Below are 14,577 nucleotides of genomic sequence, written 5' to 3' on the forward strand. Positions count from 1 at the left end.
CTGGTTGTTAAGCGATTTGGCGGGTCGTACCCCGGGGAAAATTAAGATTAAGGACCTGCCCGAAACCCTATGCGTGTTAGTAACTTACAAGAATACAAGAACTCTTGTTCTTGTAGAACAAATAAAAATATACAAAAATATAATTTACTTTTCTCAGTGTTATGCGTAGTTGAGTGCCGAATCTGGCACTTACCTAATTTAATTATAAAAAAATAAAGAATTCAAACAATAATTATAAGAGTTGACTCACCAGATTTGCCAAATATAACAAGTTTGTTTACTGAGAATTATATAAAATATATATACATGTAATAATTCCCCCTGTAAATTAATGTAAATATAATCTCTAAAATTGTAAATCATTTAAAGAAAAATAAGTATAACATTTAGGGGTTTAAAGTTCATGTTCTCTGATAATATGAAACACTTGTTTACTGAGCATTATACTACTGTATATGTTATGTAGTATTGCCTTATAAAATTTATGTATATATGATATATATTGTATTTTATTAAATAAAGATAAAAAAATATATATAATAAGTAGATGCCCACAACAGCCGGCCCTAGAACTAGCTCAATTTTAGGGGTGTTTGTCTCTCACATAAATAATTTTGAAGCACTCAAAACTCAAAATGAGATAGAAGATGACTGCAACAAAAAAAAAAAAACTACAAACCCCCAAAATTCAGATAAGCTGGCTAATAGAGATCAACCCCTGCAAGTGCATGATGATGAGGTGGGGGGGGGGGGGAAGAAATCTGAGGCATTGTGTCAACTTGGAAGAGAGAGAAGAAGAACCTAAGAGTAGACGTTACGCAAAACCTGCAGGAAGTACACATTACTACACATACTATGAGCATCACCTCGTGGCCTCGTAGCCTGGTGGATAGCGCGCAGGACTCGTAATTCTGTGGCGCGGGTTCGATTCCCGCACGAGGCAGAAACAAATGGGCAAAGTTTCTTTCACCCTGAATGCCCCTGTTACCTAGCAGTAAATAGGTACCTGGGAGTTAGTCAGCTGTCACTGGCTGCTTCCTGGGGGTGGAGGCCTGGTCGAGGACCGGGCCGCGGGGACACTAAAGCCCCGAAATCATCTCAAGATAACCTCAAGATATCACATATAAGGTTGGCAGACAGCTGGACCACATCCAGGAACCTGAACAAAGAACTCAATCAGGACACTATGTATTACAGAAGTTGATTACTTGATTATGACGCACCTGCCTGGAATCCCCATTACACTAAACACATAAAGAAAACTAATAAGATCAGGAGTTTGCCATCAGACTTGTCTCAAACAATAAGGACCATGACCTGAAAGATTGCAAGATCGATCCCATGACACGAGAAGCGCAGGCCATGAGTCTAATCACATTGTCTAATCTTAGTGAACAAAACAACAGCTGTAATACACTAGAGACACACAATAACAGATTATCATCAGCTGTATATATACAACTTTAAGGCCAGAGTCGAAAAAGAATTCGAAAGTCAACCAAGTTAAATTAATAAAACCCAAGAGGTGCAACAAAGCTAGCAGCAGGCTGGGGCATAAAGAACTAGACCTGACTTCTTCCTGTTCACTGTTAGGTAAGTACCATGAGAAAAGCGCGCGCGCGCGTACACTAACACCCACACCGTTAAATTAATAACAGATGTTTAACCCCCCTCCTCCCCTCGCCCCCCTCCCGTCATGTAACCTTTTGCATATGTTTGGACGCTCACGAAGACTGATATTCAAATGTTAAGTCTGCGCGCATGTTGCAATTATTTGCATCAATCTCTCATGTTTTCCTCCTGTTGTTTTGAAATGATTTATCCTTATATTTTTACCTTGTTTTTTCCTGCCATGCCTCAGTAATACTCAACTAGTTTATTTTTGTCATTCTTCCGGTATCCAATACGCGCTCCTAATTATTAATCTTAACTTAATCTTAATCTGAACTTAATTATATCCTCCTTGTCAACTTTTTATCATAATTATCGTTTTTTTCCTGTTTTAAGTTTTAGTTTCGTTTGTCATATTCAGTTTTAGAACTGTTTCCTCATTTTCCTTATATTGTGTTCAGCTAATTTCTGCTCCACCTGCTTCCTCGCATTCTCTCCTTCCTCACGTCATCACAATATTTGCTTCTCTTCTATTTTTGTTTTGTTTATTACACAAGTGAGTACAGGAACAGACGACTGCTGACTCCTGTCAGCAGTCGTCTCCTCTCAGCAATCATTCTACCTTTGCGTAAATGGAAAATATCAAATATATATAAATATATATATTATATATATATATATATATATATATATATATATATATATATATATATATATATATATATATATATATATATATATATATGTCAAGCAGGCGGCTTGACGTTTGCGAGGCACTACACATCAAGAAGTCAACACCAGCAATCAACAGCCAATTATTGCACAACTATATTCTACCCACCTCAAGACTCCGCTCCAATGTAGAAGCATCAAGAAATATGGACCAATAGGCTTTCTACAAACACTTCTATTCAATATCCATTGTTTCGTGTTCTGTCTTGTGTTGATGAAATTAATACCCTATTAATACTCTTGTTCTGTCTTGTGTTGATGAAATTAATACCCTATTAATACTCTTGTTCTGTCTTGTGTTGATGAAATTAATACCCTATTAATACCACATCTTGTTCTGTCTTGTGTTAATGCCACATCACCCCTTCCACCTCACTCAAATGTAGATATAAAATCGGAGATGCGTAAGTTCTATTCAGTTGTGTATTTGTGAACTAAAGTCTTTGAAAATGTAATAAGTTTTACGAAACGCGCTCGTGTCGCGTCAGACTAGAAATAAAAATGAATTTTGGAGAATTGATTTTTGATTTACCTCCAACAGTGAAACGAAATGTACGAAAGATTGAGAAAATTCGTGTTAGAATTATTAATCTTACTTTTTCGGTCATATTTAATAATATATGTCTACAGGAAAGACTGCTACCAATATATATATATATATATATATATATATATATATATATATATATGTCGTACCTAGTAGCCAGAACTCACTTCTCAGCCTACTATTCAAGGCCCGATTTGCCTAATAAGCCAAGTTTTCCTGAATTAATATATTTACTATAATTTTTTTCTTATGAAATGATAAAGCAACCCTTTTCTCTATGTATGAGGTCAATTCTTTTTTTATTGGAGTTAAAATTAATGTAGATATATGACCGAACCTAACCAACCCTACCTAACCTAACCTAACCTATATTTATAGGTAAGGTTAGGTTAGGTAGCCAAAAAAAGCTAGGTTAGGTTAGGTTAGGTAGGTTAGGTAGACGAAAAAACATTAATTCATGAAAACTTGGCTTATTAGGCAAATCGGGCCTTGAATAGTAGGCTGAGAAGTGCGTTCTGGCTATTAGGTACGACATATATATATATATATATATATATATATATATATATATATATATATATATATATATATATATATATATATATATATATATTATATATATATATGACATTGTCAGACCACGGAGGAAAATTGAAACAGGAATTTCCTTAAGTACTTTCGTATATTAATACATCTTCAGAAGGAGTAAGGAAATTACTTAAGGAAATTCCTGTTTCAATTTTCCTCCGTGGTCTGACAATGTCACATTTTTAATCACGTGTTTATTTTCGTGATATACACACCCAATATATATATATATATATTATATATATATATATATATATATATATATATATATATATATATATATATATATATATATATATATATATATATATATGCAACAATGATCACAAAAACACTGATCCAAGTATGCAGAATAACCACATATGAAAAATAGAAAATGCTTAACGCGTTTTCGGCTAATTCGCCTTCATCAGAGCAAAGTAGAACCTTTCTACTTTGAAAGCAAAGTAGAAAGGGTCTTTCTACTTTCTACTTTCTACTTAAAAAGGGTCATTCTACTTTGCTCTGATGAAGGCGAATTAGCCGAAAACGCGTTAAGCATTTTCTATTTTTCATATGTGGTTATTCTGCATATATATATATATATATATATATATATATATATATATATGCGAACAAGCCTGAATGGTCCCCAGGACAATATGCAACTGAAAACTCACACCCCAGAAGTGACTCGAACCCATACTCCCAGAAGCAACGCAACTGGTATGTACAAGACGCCTTAATCCACTTGACCATCACGACCGGACAAAATGAGGTGATAGCCGAGGCTATTTGAACCACCCCACCGCCGGCACTCGGATAGTTATCTTGGGCATAGCATTTTACCAAATCACCTCATTCTTTGGGGCACACGTGAGGAACACAAATGCGAACAAGCCTGAATGGTCCCCAGGACCATTGGTAAAATGCTATGCCCAAGATAACTATCCGAGTGCCGGCGGTGGGGTGGTTCAAATAGCCTCGGCTATCACCTCATTTTGTCCGGTCGTGATGGTCAAGTGGATTAAGGCGTCTTGTACATACCAGTTGCGTTGCTTCTGGGAGTATGGGTTCGAGTCACTTCTGGGGTGTGAGTTTTTAGTTATATATATATATATATATATATATATATATATATATATATATATATATATATATATATATATATATATATATATATATATATATATATATATAACTAAAAACTCACACCCCAGAAGTGACTCGAACCCATACTCCCAGGAGCAACGCAACTGGTATGTACAAGACGCCTTAATCCACTTGACCATCACGACCGGACATAATGAGGTGATAGCCTAAGCTATTTGAACCACCCCACCGCCGGCACTCGGATAGTAATCTTGGGCATAGCATTTTACCAAATCACCTCATTCTTTGGGGCACACGTGAGGAACACAAATGCGAACAAGCCTGAATGGTCCCCAGGACAATATGCAACTATTAAACGTCGTACGAATTTATAATAAGTGTAATATATTCTTCAGTTATTCAATTCTTTTCTTCACCTTGAAAACAACATGACTTTTGGTGAACTCCTCTTCCAGCTAAACCCTGATGCAAGAGCATTAGTAAGAGGGATAGAAGCCCTTAATCAGAAAATAGTAAATTACGGAATATGCAGTCATATTCAATGAGACACGCATAAAAGAAAACCTGCTGCTAGTATACACCAATATATATATATATATATTATATATATATATATATATATATATATATATATATATATATATATATATATATATATATATATTATATACACAGTATATGCATACTTACATACATATTAGTGAAACATCTTGAGCTGAAGAACTTTGTGTCAAAACGTCAGCATGGGTTCAGGGATGGCAGATCATGCCTCACAAGATTGATTGAGGCAACAAAGAGAGGGCTGAGCAGACTGCATATTTTTTGGATTGCCAGAAAGCCTTTGACACAGTACCACATAAGAGACTGGTGTACAAACTGGAGATGGGAAGGTACTCTACTGGATAAGGGAGTACCTAAGCAACAGAAGATAGAGTCTCTGTGAGGGGTAAGGTCTCTGATTGGCGAGGCGTCACCAGTGGAGTCCCTCAGGGATCAGTTTTTGGGCCTATACTATTCCTGATATATGTAATTGATCTCCCAGAGGGAATAGACTCGTTCCTCTTAATGTTTGCTGATGATGCAAAAAATATGAGGAGAATTAAGACAGAGGAAGATAGTATGAGGCTACAAGATGACCTAAACAAACTGAATGAATGGTCCAACAAATGGCCACTAAAGTTCAACCCAAGTAAATGTAAGGTAATGAAACTAGGGGGAGGAAATAGGAGGCCAGACACTGGGTACCGAATTCGAGATGAAGTCCTTCACGAAACGAACAGAGAGAAAGATCTAGGAATTGGTATCATGTCAAACATGTCTCCCGAAGCCCACATAAAAATAATATCAGCGGCGTATGCAAAGTCTGGCTAACATGAGAAATGCTTTCAGAAACCTGTGTAAGAAATCCTTCAGAACCTTGTATACACATATGTAAGGCCAATCCTGGAGTATGCGGCCCCAGCATGGAGCCCATACCTTGTTAAACACAAGACGAAGCTGGAAAAAGTTCAGTTATGCCACTAGGCTAGTCCCAGAACTAAGAGGCATGAGTTGCGAAGAGCGGCTGAGGGAACTGCACCTCACGTCGCTGAAAGACAGAAGAGCTCGGGGAGACATGATCACCACATACAAAATTCTCAGGGGAATTGACAGGGTAGACAAGGATGGATTATTACAGGGATGGTACACGAACAAGGGGACAGGTGGAAGCTGAGTACCCAAATGAGCCACAGAGACATTAGAAAGAATTTTTTTCAGTGTCACAGTAGTTAGTAAATGGAATGCACTAGGCAGTGATGTATTGGAGGCTGACTCCATACGCAGTTTCAAATGTAGATATGATAGAGCCCAGTAGGCTCAGGAATCTGTACAAGAGTTGATTGACGGTTGAGAGGCGGGACCAAAGAGCCAAAGCTCAACCCCCGCAAGCACAACTAGGTGAGTACATACAGCTTTAGTCTTCCGAGAAAATGATTAAGTGTTCTCGCCATGAGTCATAGAGTTCAGCAGGAGAGTACTTTAGGGTTCTTTTATCTTTGTTTTATCTTAGGCCTAAGGCACCATGGAGACCGCCAGGAAAGGGAGAGTTAGGGCTAATACACACTCAACCCTCCCCACTTCCTCTCTCAGCTAGGCCTACACCTAAGCTGTTTTCTCACAACGCCGTCCTACACCCATAAGCCTACTTAGGAGCTCTACTGACATGGGTTGCCTCCTGAGCCAGCACTACCGGCCATACGTCCACATTATATCATTTACATACGAGCAATCGAGCCTGCAACAAATATTTGTCCCCCTGCAACTCAGCTTTCTGCACTAGGCTTACAGCCCAGTTCTGCAGAGCAGCTCCGGAATGGGAACAACAGTTGAGCAGCGACGTTGCAGAATCTGTCGTGAGGGTGATGGACACCGCCTTGACCACTACCTGAGAGAATGTGAACACCTAAGAGTCATTAGAAATATGTGTAGACTAATAAACCCCTCATTGAGTTAGGAAAATACTATTTGTCAAGTATACTGTTCTTAAAAGGTTTCCCCCCATTTTGCACCCGCAAGATAACGTAAGATTTTAAGGATTGACAAATGTTAATCTTCTTGTTTGATAAGCTGTTCACTTCAGACAGTTAAGCAAATCCCAGCTGTGTCTGGGTACAAGTGCCAGGATGAACAATCCAGCGGGTTTTCTTCCTACTGGGGACTGTTGTACATGCTGCTATGGCGGTATGTCCACTTACAGGATGAGTGGCGCTGCCCAATAAACTCGCCCCTCGGGGCAAAATTACGAAAAAAAATACCACAGATTTGTACTTACACAACTCTCTCATGCTCTCTCTCGTGACTACAATTAAGGATTGGCACCCAGTCAATCTGGCCCGGCCGGGATACAAACCCAGGCCAAAATGCTCGCGAGCGCCAGGCTTTACCACTGCGCCACGGTCACTAATTCGTGTCTTCTCACATTAACCTCACCTACACTGTTTCTTCGTACTCAGGTCAAATCTTTCTTCACCAATGTGACTTAGCTGAGTTCAGGTACTCTTACACACACAGGCTTTCACTCCCAAGGTCACGTGGAGTCCTTTCCATACTCAGTACAGTTCGTGGCCCTTGTAACCTGCTTCACTGTTATCACCGCAATACGAACTTCGCCCTATCGCCACTTCCCTTCTAGAGAAGGGTGTCCTCGCCATGTCATACATGGGCTGGTGAGCAGCTTTTAACTTACTCTGCCCTCTTGTTAAAAATATGAAATTAATAAGAAAATGTTCACAATTAGTTTCAATTGAACAAATTTACATTTATAGACTATATGCGTAGGTTATAACTATTTTGTAATAGAGTTGTGGATGAATGGAATAATATGCCAAGTGGTGTCAATAAGCCTAAAACAATAGTGGATGTTTTTAAGATTAGCTTGGACAAATATACGAATGAAAAACAAATTGGCTGTAAGCCTAAATAGGATCTGCCTCGAATGGATAAGTAGGCCTACTGGAGTTTTTATTGTTTTTACCCCAGTAGGACCCGTAGGATAAGACCTACCTACAGGGTTGCTCCTATTTGAGCCACCCTTCCCTGTCTGAAAGACAGCCTATTCCCAACAGCAGACGAGGAGTCCCAATAACGTGGCTGAAATATGTTGACCAGACCACACACTAGAAAGTGAAGGGACGATAATTTCCCTCCTTGTTCTATTGCCCATGTAGCCTACCAGCATTTCTGTTATCTTACAAGCAGGATAGCAAGGACCTCAGCAGTTGAATTACATTACGTTGAGGAGGCATCCACAGTAAGCAAATTGAGGAAAGATAAGTTTAAATCCAAAGATTTAATGTTTCGGTCCGTCCTGGAATATTCTCAAGTCGATCATTCCCAACAGGTGAGGGGCCGCGACTTCCTCATACAAATCACCAATGAGTGGACAAACATATCAATTGTGACACTAGCTCTCCACATATGTCTGTTGCTTATTTTAGAAACTGTACTTGTGGTCGATCTCGAACCCATTTATGACGTGACGACTTATACTGAATTTTGTAACTAGCTCATCAAGATTGTAACTTGCTTAGCTAAATGAATTGTGGGGTTCAGTCCCTGAGCCCATTATGTGCCTCTGTAACCCTTTCCACTACCGCCCACAAGATGAGTATAGGGTGCATAATAAATGAACTAAACTAAAAACTTAACCCTCTCCTTCATTGTATGACATAGCGAGTCCTGACCAACATGATAGATCGAGGCATCCTGAGTAGAGTTGGATATGAAGCATAGATTATACAAGGTCGTTTAGGCACAAGAGCGCACACTGGAGTTTCATATCAGACTCATAACTATGAGTCTAAACTGCCTCGCCTCGTCTAAACTGTTTTATTAATCCGTTTACGAGTCCCACTCAACCAAACCCGTGAGAGGCGGCTTAAATACGAAGTGCTACCCGCATCGTTTCCCTCTGTTCTGCTGTTAGTCTACCAATGTACCCGCATAATTTCCCTCCTTGTTCTATTGCCCATGTAGCCTACCAGCATTTCTGTTATCTTAAAAGCAGGATAGCAAGGACCTCAGCAGTTGAATTACATTACGTTGAGGAGGCATCCACAGCAAGCAAAATGAGGAAAGATAACTTTAAATCCAAAGATAGAATTATAGATATGGCTACTCGTCCAGACGGGAACAGGGCCCTCAGCGCGGTGGTGTGTAGCCTACCCAGCCAATTCAAAAAAATAATAAATCGCACAGCATCACTGGAATTTAATTTAAACGATTTATTATGCACCCCAGATCCGTCCTGTGCGGATTGTACAGCTATGCCACAGGTGGGGGGGGGGGGAGAATTGCCACATTGTCGTTTGTGGCAATTGTGGCAAGAGTGCTTACAGTGCTTGCGATAATTACGGGGCTAAACGTCCCCGCGGCTCGGTCCTCGACCAGGCCTCTTGGTTGCTTGACTGATCAACCAGGCTGCTGGACGCGTATGTATCACAGCCTGGTTAATCAGGTATCTGTATCTGGTTGGTACAAACCTGCGATACCCCTGTCCAAAGTCAGAGGAGGTTTACACCTGTATACACCTATCACCCATATACACCTGTCTCCCACACCTGGCAGTATGCACCTTTCATACCTGTGCAACGGGCATATATGATATTACCCACACACTAGAAGGTGAAGGGACGACGACGTTTCGGTCCGTCCTGAACCATTCTCAAGTCGATTGGACCATTCTCAAGACAATCGACTTGAGAATGGTCCAAGACGGACCGAAACGTCGTCGTCCCTTCACCTTCTATGACTCATCGCCTGCACCTGTTTGTGGTGTTTACATCAATCACGAGAATTATGTCAGTTGTTGTTGTTTTAGATTTAGCTACTCGGAACGCAATGTCCCTGTAGCACGGGCTATGGTGAGCCCGTAATAAAAATAACGTCAGTTGCATCAGAGCTAAGAACGATCATCCTACGCCAAACCTGTCACTGGCAAACAAAATAACAGGCTTCATTCATTTAAGCTGCCTATTTGCATCCTGTTTGGTCGGTCCTGCTTGCATATATAGGCCTAGTGCACATTGGTTAACTGTTGTAATCCCATTATAGGCATCATACACTTGTATGAATCAATAGAGCCTAACAGGATGTTTAATTACTTTGAAGTTGAAGAGCCACGTATCAGACAGGCCGTTTACTCTTAGTTAACTTAAAAGAGAGTAGGATGAAACAGTGCTTACAGTGCCACAGGGTGGATGATTACAGTGCCACAGGGTGGATGATTACAGTGCCACAGGGTGGATGATTACAGTGCCACAGGGTGGATGATTACAGTGCCACAGGGTGGATGATTACAGTGCCACAGGGTGGATGGTTACAGTGCCACAGGGTGGATGGTTACAGTGCCACAGGGTGGATGATTACAGTGCCACAGGGAGTGGATAACAGTGAGAACGACACAAGATTCAAGAGAAGCTCCCGGGTGAAGGACGGACACAAATGCTGAATCAACAAGGACGCTTGAGTCAGCAGCCTCGTGATAGTAATGAAGACAGACTCAGCAGTTTCCAAATGGTAAATTATTTGTTGGAAACACATCCGTGAGCGAGGGTAGAAATAGCCTAAACTACTCTATCCCTTTGAGATGTATCTTATCGTCTCACTAAACGTACTTAAACTTGAACATCCGTGGGCATTAAGGGAGCCATTTTTGGTTCTCAGATAATTGGACGTCCTAACACTGATTTTAACCACTCTAAGCGCTATGGTTGACCGAGTCAATAATTTACCGGCTTTGCGAGTGGTGTGTTGAATCAACTCTGTTATTTATACTGGCATTCAGTGGGTATGTTAGCTAACTGCAGGAAGAGTATACTTCTTAATTATTTAATAAATATGACCGAGGTTATGGGATGATACAGTTGGACGGATTATCGGGAGTTCTAAGTTCAGAAACTGGGACGCAAGAGTTTTTCCCAAGCCTAGTGATAAAATAATCGAAAAACGCACATTATTGGACAGTTAATATATATATATATATATATATATATATATATATATATATATATATATATATATATATATATATATATATATATATATATATATATATATATATATATATGTCGTACCTAGTAGCCAGAACGCACTTCTCAGCCTACTATGCAAGGCCTGATTTGCCTAATAAGCCAAGTTTTCATGAATTAATTGTTTTTCGGCAACCTAACCTACCTAACCTAACCTAACTTTTTCCGCTACCTAACCTAATCTAACCTATAAAGATAGGTTAGGTTAGCTTAGGTAGGGTTGGTTAGGTTCGGTCATATATCTACGTTAATTTTAACTCCAATAAAAAAATATTGACCTCATACATAATGAAATGGGTAGCTTTATCATTTCATAAGAAAAAAATTAGAGAAAATATATTAATTCAGGAAAACTTGGCTTATTAGGCAAATCGCGCCTTGAATAGTAGGCCGAGAAGTGCGTTCTGGCTACTAGGTACGACATTATATATATATATATATATATATATATATATATATATATATATATATATATATATATATATATATATATATATATATATATGGCATTGTTTCCCAAGTTGTATCTGAGCCCACTAACGTCTGGTGTCTTATTATTGCTTTTGTCATGTATGTGCCAGATTAAAGTACAATACAATTGTCAATATTGTACGGAATGTCAATACAATTATTACCTCTTGTTTGTCCAAGACCACTGGGGAGGGTAGGCCTGCATCCAGTATAACTTGTGATTAAAAGATAAGCTGAAGTACGACAAGCCCCACTATCTCGGAGCGGAAGTTATCAGATACTGTACACGAGGACAAACAAGCATATGTAGCATCAAAATAAGTACTACAAACGGATGGGAAATATATTGAGGTCAGCCTAGAGAGATGTCTCGTATCACTAGTCATCAAGAGAAGGAACTTCTCAGTGTCGTGAAAGGTAAAATACATTTCTCAAGACTTGCTGGTGTTGAGGATCTTGAACCACTGACCACAGATATATGTATAGTGAGTAACGCAATGAATTTGACATCGTCATATTGAAATTCGGGCATATATAGTTCCAGGAGTTTGTAAAATATTATTTTTATACATTGTAGGTCTCCTCAAGAAGCCTTATGGACATAAACTTTCGTATACTAACAAAAAACTCATTATAAGGACTTACAAATAATTTTACACAGTAAATACTTATCGAAATAATTATATAAAAATAAGTTAATCACACAATTATTCTGTACATACCAGTTACACTAATAGAAATGAAAGAACCAATGATTTAAGGGTTTGGTGAGGGGCACTCTGACGGGCTAGGCTAAATGGATAGCCTAGTGACTTTTGGATGCAATTAATTAAGTCAATTTTTTAATACTACAAGAAAATTAATATAATTTCATATCAAGCCTCGTGGGCGATTTCTGTCAGGTTCGATCCCAGACCAGGGAAGGACGCTTAGGTACTTGATCCTTTAGTGTTTGCTGCTGTTCACCCAACAGTAACTGGAAACCTGGCTGTAGACCGATTTGCGGATGACACTCTCGTGAAACATAGTAGGGTAAAGTCTTAATTAAGATGACCAGTGAGTAAAGAAGGGTCCAATTCTGCTAGCAAGAAGTCATCTTCTGTACCGACCTGCGTTAAATGTAATTATACATTTTATATCTTCCTCCTATGTCATTTTGTGGAGTGTTGCAACCGTGAAGTATATCAACTGACAAAACTCGGCTAGCTGTTATAATAATATATAGGACTTGTTATACACTAGGCTTTTTTAATAGGGATTTCAAATAGCCTAGGTTCAATTACGTGAATTTGCATACAAGACAATTAAAAAGCAATTAGAGCAGTACATTTACTATCCTGAGTATGCGAGTGTAAGAGTAACTAAGTAAACGTAAGTATAAATAAATTGGCAAATTTGTATGTGTAAAGTGAATGTTTTTTTATTAATTCAAATTTATGAACGTATGCCTGCTGCTCATCAGTAATTCCTTTCGAATAGCGCATGAAAATTATGGTGCAGGTCTGTGCAAATTAACGAACTGAGAGACTTAAATGTAATCTCTAGCTTGTAAATTGTTAATTGACATACTTTTTAAGAGTTGGGTTAGTAATATGTAAATATAATTTGCACCTCCACCCACTGCAGAGCCCCCCCCCCTCCCCATCACACCCCCCACCCACTGCATTACAGATTCGTGAAGTATATAAGTGAGGCAGTAACCATGAATAGCACACACAGACGGCACCGCTCCTGTGCCAGGTAAGTCCACTACGGGCTCACCATAGCCGGTGCTACCTGCCCCGCTCCTGTGCCAGGTAAGTTACGGGCTCACCATAGCCCGTGCTACTTGGAACTTGTTCCGAGTAGCTGAATCTATAACATCAACAACAACCATGAATAGGTCGCGCATGGCTTTTGAATACGGCAGTGAAGCGTGAAAATTAAAAACATAATCATTTACTGTAAACAAGGAAAGATTACATAGCAGTGATAGGCTATATCGTAGGCTAGTCTCTCAAATGCAAATATCGCTGTATTTCCCAAACACTATATATCTATATATATATCGGGAGGAATATAACAAAAAACAGCGAAATGCACACAATTGCGAAGCGAGCAAATTATCAAGGCCAATAAACAAGGGACACAGGGTCAGGTCACTCGCACTCCGGCCACTTGGGGTCACATCTTGAGTACTCACTCAAGTAATTCTCAAACAATTTGCTTACCTCGGCTGTCTGACGAGAGTTCACGTGCATAGCGAATAGCTACATGACCTTCCGTCAACTTTATGTAGTATATAATTATGCCGATAACACTTTCAAATGCAAGTTTTAACTGTTATTTTTACGACGAATAAATTGCACTTCTCGACACTTCGACCAACTGGCGACACTAATCTGTTCCCACCCTGCGGCTGTTAACTTTTTGACTTGTTAAATATTATTATTATACTGTTGATAATCATTTATAAATAATATATTTGTTGTTAATTATATTATTAAAAAAGGCTGTTATGTTTCCGTAAAGGAAAACATTAAGGGTTTTTTGAATTTATACATCTTTCGAAAGTTTGGAATCAGCTGATGGTGTGACGTAAGTGCGGCAGGCGCATGGAACCTTTGTGTTGATGTCATTCTTTTCTTTTATATTATGATTATTGTTACTGCTCTTTAAAAATAATAATTAATAATTCATTATGTCGGGGGACAGGTAGCCAGTTTATATATACAGTACATGTTAGGCTTATATCGACGTTTCCCTCCTCTCACTGGGTCGAATAATAAGACCCTCTCTAAGTTGCAACCCCACAATAGGCTCTAACTCTCAGGCACCTATTCGCTGCTAGGTGAACAGAGGCATAAGGGGATAGGAAACGCGCCCAACCATTTCTGTTCCGTCCGGGAATTACGAAGGAAAGTCTTTGATACGTTAGGTGTGGTTGGGTGAGTTAGGGAAGAAAATGGTGCAGTAGTGAGAAATGAA

At 39.1% G+C, this 14,577-nt stretch overlaps 1 long non-coding RNA gene across 1 annotated transcript in view; it reads right to left on the reverse strand.

The window, feature by feature from the left end:
• The window catches only part of LOC138370704 (uncharacterized), a 160,846-nt gene extending 146,878 nt beyond the window's left edge, over nucleotides 1-13,968 (reverse strand). Inside the window, exon 1 of the long non-coding RNA XR_011230220.1 lies at nucleotides 13,821-13,968. This is a non-coding gene — a long non-coding RNA (uncharacterized lncRNA). The remainder of the gene's footprint in view (nucleotides 1-13,820) is intronic.
• Between the last annotated feature and the right edge of the window lie 609 nt (nucleotides 13,969-14,577).

The sequence above is a fragment of the Procambarus clarkii genome, chromosome 33 (genome assembly GCF_040958095.1).
Source record: "Procambarus clarkii isolate CNS0578487 chromosome 33, FALCON_Pclarkii_2.0, whole genome shotgun sequence".
NCBI lineage: Eukaryota > Metazoa > Arthropoda > Malacostraca > Decapoda > Cambaridae > Procambarus > Procambarus clarkii.